The following is a 14,571-nucleotide window of genomic DNA, read 5'->3' as shown; positions in this document are numbered from 1 at the left end:
GCTGGTGAATGATTAGACATCCTTAGTTTGCATAATATTGATAAGAAAAAATGAACGTTTTGGATCAATCACATCAGAAATAAATACACACATTTAATTTTCATTTATTTGTAAAACAATTTTCATTATATTTGGTAAATTATATTTCTCCTAAATTATTTAGAAATATTTCCATTTCTCAGTTGTCAAGCACAACGTATCATCAGTCTGCTCAGATCACTTAAGCCAGGGGTGTCCAATCTTTTTTCACCAAGGGCTACATACAGAAAAATATACGGAGAGCTGGGCAAGTTATAGAGGTGAATATTGTCTCAAAAGTTAAGTTATAAGTTAGCAAAACAAATCAAATGTAGGTAAATAATGCGCATTACTTGAAAACGCATTCAGATCGTCTTTAGGGTTTCATTTATTTTGTTGGCAGCTCATTCCTTAAAACAGAAGCCCCAGCTTGCTTATAATAAGAGTATGAAGGTTCAATTTCAAGCTTGTTATAGAAATAAGTTATTGGTTTTTTTTTTAGCAACTAAGATTTGTTAGAAAATGTTTTACATTCTAAATGACTGAATTTATTTGAAAATTGGGCTCATTAATATATGTTAACATATATATTTGAGAAGTACAATATAAGACAAGCAAAAGTTTAATTTGTGGGCCATATTGCATTATACTTTTAGAATTTGCAGAGGGTCAAAATGGCGTGCGGGCCACATTTGGCCCCCCGGCCGTAGTTTGGACACCCCTGACTTAAGCAGTTGAGTCAGTTCCTCCCCAATCCTTCAGACTGAGTGGCCTAAGGGATGTTTTAAATGTGATTGGAGTTGTCACTCAGAATAACTCAGTTTTTTATGATGCACCTGTTGCACGAACTGCTCTAAATTACCAGACTTGACAGACAGTAAACACAGGCTGCACTGACTTTTCATCCTGGGCACACAAAGTACTTTTACCCAGCAACATGCTTTGCTCCAAAGCAATGCCACTTAGGCCGCCCGGTAGCATCTATTAATACGAACACCAGCACTCATTGAGGTGACTCATGTTTCTTGGAGGCCTCGCTGAAATTTATGATCATTTAAATCCTGCTGCACTGCCGTGGCCCAAGCAACACAACCCTGTTGACCCCATTCTGCATAGAGACAAGGGTAATGAGATTAGCCGTGCATGTGTGTGAGTTGTTTGTGACGTGTCCTCCACAGATTGTGCGTGCACAGCTTTCAGGCCCTGCAGTTCAAGTGACAAAATCATTGCAGTAAGGAGTGAGGATAACTGGGCGGGGTGAATGGGTTCACAGCACAGCAAGCCCAGGGCAAGAGTAAGGCAAACGAGGCTGTGCCAAAGGAAATGACATAAAATGTTAGGCATTTGTGACTTTCACAAAGAACTTCCAACCTCAAATAATATTTGGTAAGTCTTCTTTGATGCACTGGTAAGAATGGTTCAGCTTTTATTTTGCGTTGGAATCCCAATGATATTTGAATTTCCTTCCGGTTATACTACTTTTAAAGAATGTCTTTTAGCTGACTTTATTAACCACTGTTTTCATCTTTGCAAACTCTGTCTTTTCTTCCATTAGGATTTCCTGCATGTCATGGAATGCTAGACAAAGTACAGAAACCTGTTGCTCCCAATGAAACAAATAATTTGTAAGAGAACATAGGCAGCGTGTCAACTTCTTTACAACAGTGGGGTGTGTCTAACACTCAACATGCAGCATAACATCATTTAAAATGGATCAACAATATAAAATAGGAGGCTTTTATTCTTTCATTCAGTAAAAAGGAATCTTAAGTGACTTCAATATTTTAAAACGCTGGTTGCAACTTCAGTATCTTACAGAGTGCTATTCTAATAGGATTCAGCATTTTAAGGGGATTTGAAGATAAACTCTATTGATTATTCAAAGCAATTTGATTTTTATTTCATGAGGTGGCTCAGGTTTGTTGGCTTGAGTACATGTGAGGACCACTGAGAGAGTCTCTGGGAGCACCACAAGGTTTTGCCCTCAACACTGTCTGGCACTCCAGATACAGACGCAAGGACAAAGACACAACTATTCTGCTGGTTAAATCCAATTATTTTGTCAGCTTGATATTAAACTGTTCGGAGAGGCTTCAGATCATCCTTAATTCTTTGATGTATAACATGTCTACAAATAGATCAGAGCAGTTGTACCAAGTTCAGCTTCATTGTTTTTTTAAATAGTTGGGCCTTTATGCATTCCCTGAGGTAGTGTACTGGTTGAAAAAAGGGCCACGTTTTATGATTAAAAAATGTGTAGATTTAAAATATTTCGAAGCTGAATTTGACGCAGTTTTCCTCCAGTTGTTAAGTCATTGTATTTACTCCCAACAGATGATGTATAGTAATATCCATACAAACAGTTAATCATTAATCATTTGTTTTTTCTCTCCCCAGGTCAGCTGATCTTGGTCTCCTACCCCTCCAACACTACACAAAAAGTCAAAAAGCTAATTTCAGATTTCTGATTTAAACTCTCGGCAACAATCGGAGACAGACCCTGAATGCGTACAGCCGCAGCGTGTTTCTATACTTTACTTCACACAATGAATCTCTTATGCTGCTTGAGTCCAGACAGAACATGCATACAAATGTAAAACCACTTGCTATTTAGATTAAGGATTACGATTTACTTGTCCCATTGCTTCTCCTAGTATTCAATGGAGTTCGCCATCATCCATAAGCATGTGAATTCTAGCTTCGGGGTAAAGCGATGAGGTAGCCTGCGGCAGTGGTGAGACGTTTTGCCTGAATGCTCCTTGACCTCAGAGTGTCTGGAGGCCCTTTGCACGCTAAGCCATGCTTATTTGTAAACAGAATGCTTTACTGAAGTTCTCCATGCTCAGCCACTGAATAAGGCCACCATGCACAAAGAGACCATTCTCTAAGCGGTTTGGGTCCCATTTCTGCTTTCTACACTCTATATTTGTATGACAGGCCTTCATTTGCTTTGGATGGAAGAAATAGGCCTTGTTTTGCATTCATTAATCAGTAAATTGAGCACTGTCAGACTGGAAGGTAAAGCTTGGTATCAGTAGTTCTTTATAGTATCCAGACCACCAACTTCACTGACAATGCACCCCGTAAAGTACGGCATGAAATCAAACAAGATTGTAAACCAAAACTGGCACCAGACCTCAAATTCTTGGCTATCGCTAACTTTCTCACATTTTCCGTTGCGCTAGTCTGTTAACTTTCAGAGCTACGTCCTTCTGGAAAACATGTTCATTAAATTCCCAGCAGGAGTCCCTACGTGGGCTTCACCCTGTCATTGACCGATGCATGAATGACTTAATATGCGTCTGGATTTGTAACCTGCGAGGGCTTAAGAAAAGGCCTGGGAGACAATAGCAACTGAGGCGAAGCTGCAGAGCCTTCAGTCTAAACAAAATCTCATTGTTCCTGTTTTTCACAGTTAGTGGGTCCTCGCCCACCCCCCACCCCATGACACCCTAAGAACCCAAGTCCACTGTCCCACCCTAGTCTCCATATTCCTCCAGCTCTAAGTGCTGTTTGTGGGGCCGGTAATTAAACAGGGCTGCCTCTCAGTTTCTGCAGCTCCATGGGGGGAGTTACTCCATGAAATGCACTCCTCATTCTGAGTCCAGACGGCAGCTGATGAGGGATTATCTGCTGGCTGAGGCATGGCATACTCCCCTCCATAATCTTCAATTAGTTCAGTTCATGGTGATGTGTTTGGTGGACTTGCCACTACCTTTCCCACGGCTTCTTCAAAAACATCACACCAATGTGTTGAAAAACCACTTTGCATTTCGTTCAGGGAGTGTCAGATTGGTAGAAATTACCTTTGAAGGTCATCATTTGTTTAGACCAAAAATAACACCCATACTTACTAGTTTAGGTTTAAAGTATTGATACGTGTCATTTTTCATTACAAAATGTAATTTTTACAAGATCACAATTCAAGTTCTATCATAACATCTTTAATTAAACAACAACCAAATAATTTCTTCTTGGTAATGTTGGTACTTCATGCATCCAACATCACAAAAAAGGGACCAAAACACAAGAAAAACACTAGAAAAAGTTAGTTTGATCCTTTCTTTTGCAGTTCGTCAAGTATTACAATGTCTGAAGCATGAGATTACTGCACTATAAATGCTTGTGTTTCTATTTACCTTAAATAAAGGCCACGATAAAGTTCATCTACACTTTCTTATGCTAACATATATTGAAAAGCTTGTTATGGACTAACATGTGGATGCAGATCTTTTTTGCCACACCTTAATGCCCTTAAATAAGGGTGAAATGAGTCGTTGATATCAGTTACCTTTCGCAGGGTCAAAAAAAACCAGCACCAACTAAAAAAATAAAACAGAGGAAAAAAACTGGACAAAGAACACCCAGATTGATACCATTCTAAGTGGGTGCACCTAAATAACCCTAACTAGATATATCTAATCAAGAACAAAACGAAATATCACATGGAAAAGCCATCACTGGCCCACCAATCTCAGCTAATATGGCTCAAGTTACTTTGAAGCAGCTACCTTATACTCTCTGAGGTAAAGCCATAACAGGCATGCTCTGCAGTCCTCAGCACTCAAAGTCTTGCTTCATTTACAGTTTGAACAACTGAGAATTCAGAAGGTGTGTCTCAAGTTTCAAAAAAAGAAAACCCATTAATTACTTTGGCTCAGGTTGGAGTTTTAAAACACAGTTCGGTGACTTGATGAAATACAATACGTATACACAGAGTTCAAGTGCTGAAACCTTTAGCTGTTTGAATGCACCGTTAATGCATTACACTTCCTTATTTTCTCAAAATGATATAGTATTTCAGATGAAAAAATGTAATTATTGTGCTTTTTCCTTACTTAATCAGCTAATAAACCATCCACTCATGCTATCAGGACAGGCTGATATTTATTAATACTGCAATAATCCGACAAAACCCAGAACTCCATAAACATTTCCATTTGAATAATTTATCTTTCATCAGGGCATCTCAAGTTCTGACAGCATGTATGTTAAAGTGAAACTTGGTCCGTATTAAATGATCAGCACTGTTTAGAGAGGAACACAATATTTCGTTGAACCAGTTCTCAGCACTTTAACATTGCTTGATATAATGGTGAAAAGTATTGGCTCATATACCTAATGTCAATCATAATGGTCTTAACGCCAAGACACTGTTCAACTGTGATGACATATTGGGCCTTTAGGTACATAAAAATAATATGATAGGGATCAATAACTCCTGCTTGTCAGTGCGGAGGTTATCTGATCCGCTCATCAAACAGCAAAATGACAGCCAGATATGTTGGACAAGGAGGTTTTGAAATGAGCCCCTCAGCACTCCCTTCTTTCTTTATAATCAGTTTGTTTTTCCACGAGAAGTAACCAAAAAATGTCTGACTGGAAATCATCTCACAATAAAATGTAATTCCCAGGTGTTTAAAAAAATGGACACTGTCTTCTCAAAAAAACAAATCTCAAAATAAGAGCACTTAAAGTGGAACGTACCAGATTTGTGGTTTAACACTGCACTACTTCCCCAACTTCAGAACACATGAATGGAGCCAGTCTTTTACGTATATTATCTGATGCAACGTTTTTACATACTTTTTTAAATTCTATGTTAAGAAGACAACTGCAGACCCCTACTTTTCACTTATTCATGCTAGACTTGAGGTTGGATATTTATTATATTCTTCCATTGTTAATCAACAGGTTTCATATCTTTTATCAAGAGGGTACAATTTGGTTTATTCCAACTTTGTGAACATTTTAGAGAATATTGTGGGCCTATTTGAATTTATTCAGTGTCTTATGTTGTGCATCTTCACTTGCATTGGCAAATAGTCTCAAATATATTTAAAACAAATGTTTTGCTAAAAAAGCACAAAGACTATATACACTAGAATCCATACCAATGGAGATGAAAGAGTAAAAGACCATTTTTAATTAAATGTGCAATTATTTTTCTTTGACAATATTAACTCTAAAAACTCAAGCACAGACCACATACACAGCTTCAAATTTTGCTATGACAACTTAGAAAAATAAAATAAAGCTCAACTAAAGACATATTTACAGCTTCAGCACAAACCATTGAACTTGTGGTTTACTCTTAGGTGCACAGCAGGTCATGCTTCATTATTATAAGAGGCGTAAAACCTCAGCACCACCCATAAGGTGAGTCACATTCATCTGCACCAGGGTCATCTCAGGTGAATCACTTGCTTTCCCTTGGCAACACGGGTCTGCTACTTTATCCCATTATTGTTGAGAAAAGCTGGCCCATATGCTACTTTTGCATGCACGAAAGTCAGCCTGACACTGACACAAGGCCAGATAGGCTGTTACACAAACAAGTCATGGGATTCCCCTCAATTTACCTGTGACCTGCTATTTAAGGACAAGTCTGAAAGGATGAGCGCACACTCTGCCAAGTGCTTTTGTAGATGTGTGTATATGGGTCTTGTTTGTTTTCCCTCAGAGCACAGTGATAGGCTTAGATAGGTTGGCAGACATGCCTTAACAAGATGTGGGGCAGGCCTTGATAACACACTCAGATGAGCTGTCTATCTTTGGTCATGGGACTATGAACTCGCTCACCCCAGCCGTGCAGATGAAAAACAAAAAACATTTGTCAGCAGATACGGATATCAAAATAAGGCAGGGATCTCGTTTTTTTTTTTACTCTAACAAACACATGCAGCATGAATAAAGTGGTGGCTCATGCAGATTTGTCTCATGCATTCACTTTCGCATTCATTATATGCATATTTTTCTCTGTGCGGTATGTTTGCATGTGTCAGTGCACATGTGATCTTTGCATGTGGCATCTAATGTTTACCTCATGTGGCCTGGCCCTGTCGTTTGTCGGGCATTACCACATCTGATCCCTGTCAGAGCTCTTGGATCGTCTCCATTTGAGGGTTTTATCCCTCCAGCTGACCCAGAGGATCTTTGCCGTTTCAGGCTGTCTGTTGGGCCATCCCCACAGCCCTGCTGCAGTTCTCTTACTCAACATGCCATGTGTTATTCATCACATGTTGTCATGAGCTGTCAAAGCAGCCATGACAAATGCTGCTTTTCTGTTTATGAAACAATCACGTTGGCCTCACACTTCGAACCACCATTATCACTCACAGTTTGATGCTCTGCACTTGCAAAATCTGTTTTGTGGGCAGGCACTGACATAATTCAAAGGCAGGAGGATGTTTCATTTGCTAAGTCAATGGAATACAAATTCTTCATTACATGGCAGTGATTTGGATAAAAAGCTGAAAAAACAACAGGGGAGACATTAGTATAGTTAATGGCCAGACTTGCGGATTTATCACAGAGCAACTTTTCTCCTTTGACAGTAAGTAGACCTACAGCATGGAGCAATACACGCTGGTCACTGCACAATATGATTACTGTATATCTGTTACCACCCCCCCCCCACCCCCCACTGCTCACAAAGATGTCAAACATGCATTGTCCATGTCTCAGGCTGGAACAATCTCTTCCTTTGTGGAGCAACGTTCAAAGGTCAGGCAAGGTCAAGGATCTTTAAGAAGCGGAGTACTGTAAAAAATGCACACATGTGTGGAAAGGAAAATAGGACTAGTTCACAAGGAAGCTATTTATAGAAGCTTTTGCAGTGTATTTTACTGTAAACCCATTACCACCATTTGAAATCAATCTCTTACTTGCGAATCTCTATTTTATTTTTGCTTTTAAAATGCTCACAAATCTGGGAAACCTGTTGAGACAAAGCCTTCCCGCTGTCACAGAGCTGTGCTAAAGATATTTCGGCAGTAGCATGGAGACAGTTTTGTCCCTCTCTGCGTCACTCCTACTTTCCCTTCACCCCTCCTCTCCACTCAGGCTGAATCAGCAACCTGCCCCCCCCCCCCTCTCCCCGGTGTCGCTTCGCAATGGCATCACCACAGATTTGCTTTGGTGAGCCAGCCCATGCATCACGGACAGAGAGCTGTTTCCTCCAATGACAGAGCCAGAAGGGGCCGGGTGGGCGGGAAATGAATTTGAAACAGCCGAGATGACTCAAGAGAAAGAATCACCAACAAGGAAAAAAAAGTTTTGCTCAACTGAGATTTAAGGGGAAACAGGCATAATAAATCAAAAGGAGCTCATGGAGCTTCTCTCTAATGTATTTTTGGCTCTCGTTGTCAATTTAACATTTTAAAGACATCTGTATTCACTTTTTCTGCGTAAAAACCACAGAGTATTTGTCATGATGAACATATGGCCAAAGAGTAAATTCTACTCCTGCGTGATAACTAAACATGAAGCAAAGGAAGGAGATCAGTGTTAATTGGCACACATGTGGAAATTGCTCACTAAACTTCTATCTGACCCGTATGATTAATCGGGAACTTGTTCAGCAGCTTGTACATGTGCAGTTTATAGCTCTGGGATCTGCTCTGTAAAAATGTGCGAATTGCTCTGGACGGAGCAAAGATTGATTGTACATGGGTAGGAAATCTGGTGCACACTAAGTCAATATAATTTACTGGGTCATTGGACACAGATTTCTATCTTTTACAAAACCTTTGGAGCATTTGGGGTAAAGATAATCTCATTAGTAGCCATATATTTTAAAGTGGCTTACGTCAGTATTCCTGCTCACACATGCATAATTACCAGATGGAGAAATCTTTAGTCAACTTTTACAACAAGAGAGTAGTAAATTACATCCAGCAAAAGCAAGTGTGCGGATTATATTGCCATGGATCCGCCATGGTGTAAAAAAAAAAAGTTTCTGTCAATGGAAAACTAAAAGTGCAGACAGCAGCCCAGGGTCCAAAAGCATGAAAACACCCATAGACTGTATGGAAACACCACACAACTCAGCAAACACCATGCAACATGTTGACCTTACTTGATCATTGTAGAACAGTTATTAATGTAACATTCACAGTCGTGTTCATAATCCCCTTAGGGCCAAACCTAGTGTTGGAAGGTCAAAACATGTGTGCATTTTAGCAACTTACGGCATAAGATGAAAAAATGAGCACCGTAACTTACATGATCTGTGTTTGTATGTCATGACAACCTGTTGTTTTGTGAACAGTCTGATGGTGCATTATTTCCTTTCTTTTAATAAAGGATGGTCCATTGTATGCTATGCTAAAGGAGCAAATAAAGAAAAAATTCAAGATCTTTTCATTAGCATTTACAGAATTCAAACAGCTCTTAACCTGGATCCCACTCAGGCACTTCCGGGTCATTGACAGCACCTTTTAAACATTTAGCCCCTCCCACCAGGTTAACCTTTTTATTAAAAAATACAGTGATAAGTTTCTGAAAAAAATGACTTATTTACAGCTTGTAAACCCCCAAAAATATCACACAAAAAAGTTAATCTTTCTATAAAGACTTTACTTCCGACTAAACAGGTGTTTTGCAACACATTCACAAAAAAAACGTTAATTATGTGTCTCACGTGATCTTGAAAGCACGCGAGAACACTATTAAATTGAGGGAAATGATGCACCCCTTTCTTGCCAAGCTGACTTCCAGCTGGGCAGACCGCAACGAATCTGCCGCACTATTCCAAACACGTAAGTGCATACTGTAAAATGCTTGTGTAAATGTTTGTCTAAAATAAAAATAAAACGAAATAATAAAAGACAAATGTGCTCCCGTGTTCGCGCTACTCAAATGGGAAGGACACGAGTGAAAATAGCGATATTTGTGTGTGTGTGTGTGTGTGTGTGTGTGTGTGTGTGTGTGTGTGTGTGTGTGTGTGTGTGTGTGTGTGTGTGTGTGTGTGTGTGTGCGCGCGCGCGCGCGCGCGATGGCTGCAGGTGAAAAAACCTCATGATCTGTCAGTGCAACAGAAAACTTCACAACAACAAACCGAAATTGTAATTCGTTTAAAACCCATCGAGGTTACTTGGTTAAACCCTTGATGAACAAGGATGGTCATATGTTTTATGGTTGTCAGGTAATCTGACAAAAAGATAAACAATGTTTTAGCCCAACTCCTTGCATGCAACTTTATGTCTTTGGTCCTGCATCTCACCAACAAAGAGGATTTAAAATGTCTATTTGATTTTGGGGATTATTTTGATATGCAGAGTTGATGCTCCAGTGACCATTTCATGCAGCAGGAAGATGGTGGTATAGACATATTAAACTCCAAAGCCCATGTTTATATCACAATAGATGGTTTCATTCAGTGCAATAAATAGTGTGGCTTATTTGCATGTCTTCAATGAATGATTGACTTGTATTTTAGCACAAGACATTTCTGAGTTCACAGGCAATAATGGGATCATTTGTTGTGATAGGATCAATTATTTGTTGTTTTTAGTCTTCTCATGGTTGCCAACAGGAAATATATTGAAGAAATATAAAATTACCAGACGTATTCAATTACTGTGTGTGGAGAAATCTGACCGCATCGTCTTTATAAGCTTGAGTTGCTCTTAAGCAGAAGTTCATTTGGAGGAGTGTGGTGACCCGAAGACTGTGGGTGTACCGATGAGGTCACTAAACTAACGCGGGTTACAGATACAAACGTAGCGGCTTTGCATGGTTCCAAAATATTCTTTTACGCAATCATAGCCATGACTGACATTTCCTCACAGGGGAGTAATCAGATCACTCAGTGCGATTGTGATTATTATTCAGTTTGTATAAGTAGCACAAACCACTTTGTATTCCAGATTTTTACCATCATCAATCCATGCGCTATGAGAAGAGACAGTTTTGACGATTCATTCCGGTTGAGATCGGCCTGAGATTGCACCATTTTAAACAAAGTATTTACATACGTTTGATCTTCAGGTGCTTTGTGTTACAAGCTAAATCAGAACCTGGTGCTATAGTGCACTTTGACTTGAAGCAGTGGGCACAATGTCTATCTTTTGATCAAGCTCCTTTTGAATCCTAATAGGGGTACTGTTACTGTACACTGATACGCCTGGTGGGACTTGGAGCGTGAGGTGTCCGAGCCAGACATTGTTTCAATCACAGGGCGAGGCTGGTATTAGAGGAGATGTGTTTCTCTGAATTTAAAAAGTGGTGTGCAATCAAGAGTAAAGAGCCCCCCCCCCCCCCCCCCTACACACTCACTTACACACACACACATACTCACAATCTAGTTGGCAACCCAATCTACTTCAGTGTTGGCTGCAGTCAGGAAGTGCTAATGAAGTTATTAATGATATTCATGTGTGCAGTGGCGTGCAAGCAAGGAATGGGCCTCCATTGGCCAGCTGGTAGATCTGTCTCGACTTTAGTTCATGGTGATTAATAAAGTGTGGAAGAAAGGAGGGAGAGTGAGGTTCAATTTGAGCTTTGTTAAGTCAAAAAGGAGCAGAAAGACTCATGATACAGAACAAAAGTGATGAAAGACAATGTCCATTTCAACAATGCTGCAAGGAGTTAATCTTCTGAAACACACTTTGATTGCAACAGATGTTTATTTTTAATTATTACCTTTTGTTTTAATGAAGGAAAGCCATAATATGTTTAATAAAATTAATGCAGGCACATTTTCTTACACATGATGACTAACAGATACACAGATATGTCACATGTGTTCAACTGATCACAGCCTGGTTTTATCCACAGAGTTAAAACGTTCTGTTATCACAGCACTAATTTTGAGCCGCGAGTCACTTTTGCAAAGATGGCAGCAATTAAGATGGCGGAGGGACTGGGGGGGACAGTCAGACCCTGGCTAAACACAGGCCGGATCCACTGGCTCCATTACCAGGGGCTGTTGAAAGTAAGAACCTCCTTCCCATTGCTGCCTCATTGCTTGTCCAACATCTCCCTCTAGTGGGTGTCCTCATGACTCAGAGACAAGTTTGCTCAGACTTTTAGAAGTTGTATGCTTCGGAAGAGTGTAAGGCCACAATCAGCTCCTCTTTCAAGTATTTTCCTATTGTTTTTTAATCCTAAATGGTTAAATATTAATGACAAATATATAAAAAAATGTATCCTAACGTCACAGATGTCCTGTTCATGTTTGTATTTGTCAGTCAACTGAAGGTGGGAAGACTCAAAATGGCAAAAACTTGAAGTGTTTCGATGCATTCTGCATACTTTGTCTCCATCTACTGGTAAAACTGAACTGTCTTTTTTTTTTGTTGTTCTTCCTGTCTTTCAATAGCAGTTAATAATGTTCACAAAGGCATAACAATGTGGATATTTTACTATAAGAGCACATAAGTTAATTACAGTTTGGGGCACTTTAGGTTTTGCTGATTGTGATGTAAGGGATATTTTACTTTGCAGCATATTTCATGTCAAAACAGACATACATTCTGTACATACACTATTAGATTATAATGTACTTAGCCGATTCCTTGACATATTGCTCTAGTTTATGATACCGCACACATAGGCCGGTGATTCTCACAGACATCATAATTCGAGGCCCTCTTGATGACAGCGGTCAAGTCTGAATTTCATACAGGAGTGCCAGGATCCAACCACCCATTACCACCAATATATCCCTCAATATAACGTATTTAATCGCTTTGCTATGAATGATTTATCTGTCTGACAGAATGCGGCGCCAGCACTGTGCACGTTTGGGACCAATTATTCTGTTCAAGCTAAATGAAGATAAAGAAAGGACACATTTATTGCCCTCATGCACCATTGGTTGAAAAAAGAGGAATTGCATTGTCCACATTTGCTATCTGCCACTTTCTGTGAGCTTTCTTTGCGTCTGCGTCTCTGCCAGTAAGCGTTTGCTACAAATTCCACTAGATTCCAGTAAGTAGTGTCTGACAGCTTTTTTCTGGGTTTAACGGGAAATCTGTCTTTGGGGTGCAAGATTATAACCTCTGCAAACCGCTGGTCAATGGAAAAGTCCTAATCCACTCATAGGCCAACCACTCCCGAGGGTAATATTGGCTCTAGGAGAGATGGAGGTGGCCGATTTGACCAAAAACAAATACATTCTGTGAAGAATTAAACAAATACTCAGAACAGCATGTGGAACTGAAGAACATTTCTGTCTCTGTTTACTTAAAGTCACTTTTGGTTTTGTTACGACTAGGAAATGCTGCTATGAAGATGTGGGCCTGCTTTGTCTCCTGCTATGAACTCCTAAATGTTAAAGCATTTGTTCATTAACTAATTTGAATGTGATGTGGAAATTTCTTCAGAGTCATGCTAACATCTTCCACATAAATGCTTTTTATATTTCGCCACCATTTCACACTGCAGCAGCCTCTCATCAGAAGCTGATAATTACTTTTACTTTTGCACTTGCGGCCTAATTGTTATACGGCAGTCCGAACAAAGGAGACAATCCTTTAATACTCTGAGGGAAAGCATGTAGTAAAAAAAAGTGTTGCACCGCAGCAAAATAAAACCAAATGGTAAGCCTTTCATGTTGCTGCAGTTTGAGTTTACAACAGGGTTTACGCTATGACTGAAAATATCATTGTCATGCTGCTGGCGGCTGAGGTAATGGCTCCCGCTTCAGAGTGGAGGATGGCTCCTCTTCTGTGTCCGCCAGCCGTTGTTGTCATCTCCACCCAAAACCCCGACACCAGACAGAAGGAGTAACTGAGGACGATGTGAAGAAGATGTGCAGAGGAAGAAGAGACAGAAAGGAAAATTCCCTCAGAGCCAAGTCCAATGAAATCCTTAAGTGCCCTTTGACCTCTGCTGTCAAACAACCCAGAATGCTCTCTGATTTCAGTTCCATTGGAGATGATCCTGCCGGCAGGGATCTCTGGTTTTGGCAACACTCGCTGTCACTCTTCTGTCTCCACGGAAATGTCTTCTTCCTCTAACGCGCCAGGGGGAAGCTTGAGGGCAGACACTCAGACCGACAGACAGACAAACCGCAGGCAGCGCAGCGCTCTGGAGTTGAAATAGCAGTCACTTTTCACAGGAAGTCGTTGCTCACTGGGATGCTTCACTGCTCAGACACAACAAAGTGGGCTTTTAAAGACCAAAACACACAGGAAGAAAAGTGTGGGGTTAACCGGAGGACAGGAGCAGGATGAGAGTCGAAATGGAGTGTGTGTTGACTGTGCATGCAAATTGTGTGGGATTCATGTCCTTGAAAAGCTTGGAAAGAGAAGAAGTTCAAGTAAACAACCTTAATAGATAAATGGCCTCAGTTTATCCAAAAGGACTTCATTTCTATTTTGGAAAGAAAGGTTCTTATGATTCTCTGTGCGGTCTGGTTGTCCTTTGCAACACGTATGCAAACTGACAGCCGGTAAACCGTCAGCTTCTTTACACCAATGTCGCCAGGACGACGTCTCGCATATTTGTTTTTCCTGACAATTTAGGTGATTCTGACTGTGACCCTCCTAACCCAGGATAATTTAACTGTCTTTCTAGCATTTCCTCTCCTGTGGCTGTCTCCTTATCCACTGTCCGGCCTCTAGGCACTACAAGAGCCTCCCTGACCCAATTTAGATGTCAGATTACTGTTGTGGAGTCAAACAGGCAAACAAACCGTGTGTGGCTGTGTAACGGATCCATCCAAACATTCCTTTGTGTGTGTGAGGCCCCTGCAAGGTTCAGTGTGTAGCTGACACAACAAAGGGAACCTGTGTTTGTCAAGCAGCCCGAAGCCAGGCCCAA

Source organism: Eleginops maclovinus, chromosome 2, assembly GCF_036324505.1.
Source record: "Eleginops maclovinus isolate JMC-PN-2008 ecotype Puerto Natales chromosome 2, JC_Emac_rtc_rv5, whole genome shotgun sequence".
In the NCBI taxonomy this organism is placed as follows: domain Eukaryota; kingdom Metazoa; phylum Chordata; class Actinopteri; order Perciformes; family Eleginopidae; genus Eleginops; species Eleginops maclovinus.
Note: the sequence above shows the minus strand (reverse complement) of the source record.